Below are 585 nucleotides of genomic sequence, written 5' to 3'. Positions count from 1 at the left end.
TGCTGCCGACCCGAACTGCCTGAGGTCTCCCAGTCAGGAAGTCTAACAGCCAGTTGCACAGCGAAGTGTTGAGCCCCAGCTGGCCCAGTTTGTGAATGAGCTGTTGAGGGATGATTGTGTTGAATGCTGAACTGAAGTCTATGAACCGCATTCTGACGTATGAGTCTTTTTTGTCCAGGTGTGTGAGTGCTGAGTGGAGGGTAGTGGCGATGGCGTCATCGGTCGAGCGGTTGGACCGCTATGCAAACTGGAAGGGGTCCAGGGAGTGGGGGAGGGCAGACTTGATGTGGTGCATGACTAGCCGTTCAAAGCACTTCATGAGGATGGGGGTAAGTGCAACTGGACGGTAGTCATTGAAGCAGGATGGAGACGACTTCTTCGGGACTGGAATGATGGTGGTGGCTTTGAAGCATGTGGGGACAACAGCCTGGCTTAGCGAGATGTTGAAAATGTCTGTGAAGACATCAGTGAGTTCCACTGCACAGTCTCTCAGTACACGCCCAGGAATGTTGTCAGGACCCGGAGCTTTGCGTGCATTGATCCTGCTGAGGGATCTGTCCGGGGAGTCCGGGGACAGCGTCATCA

The sequence above is a fragment of the Sinocyclocheilus anshuiensis genome, unplaced genomic scaffold, assembly GCF_001515605.1.
Source record: "Sinocyclocheilus anshuiensis isolate Anshui unplaced genomic scaffold, SAMN03320099.WGS_v1.1 scaffold1024, whole genome shotgun sequence".
NCBI classification, from domain to species: Eukaryota; Metazoa; Chordata; class Actinopteri; order Cypriniformes; family Cyprinidae; genus Sinocyclocheilus; species Sinocyclocheilus anshuiensis.
Note: the sequence above shows the minus strand (reverse complement) of the source record.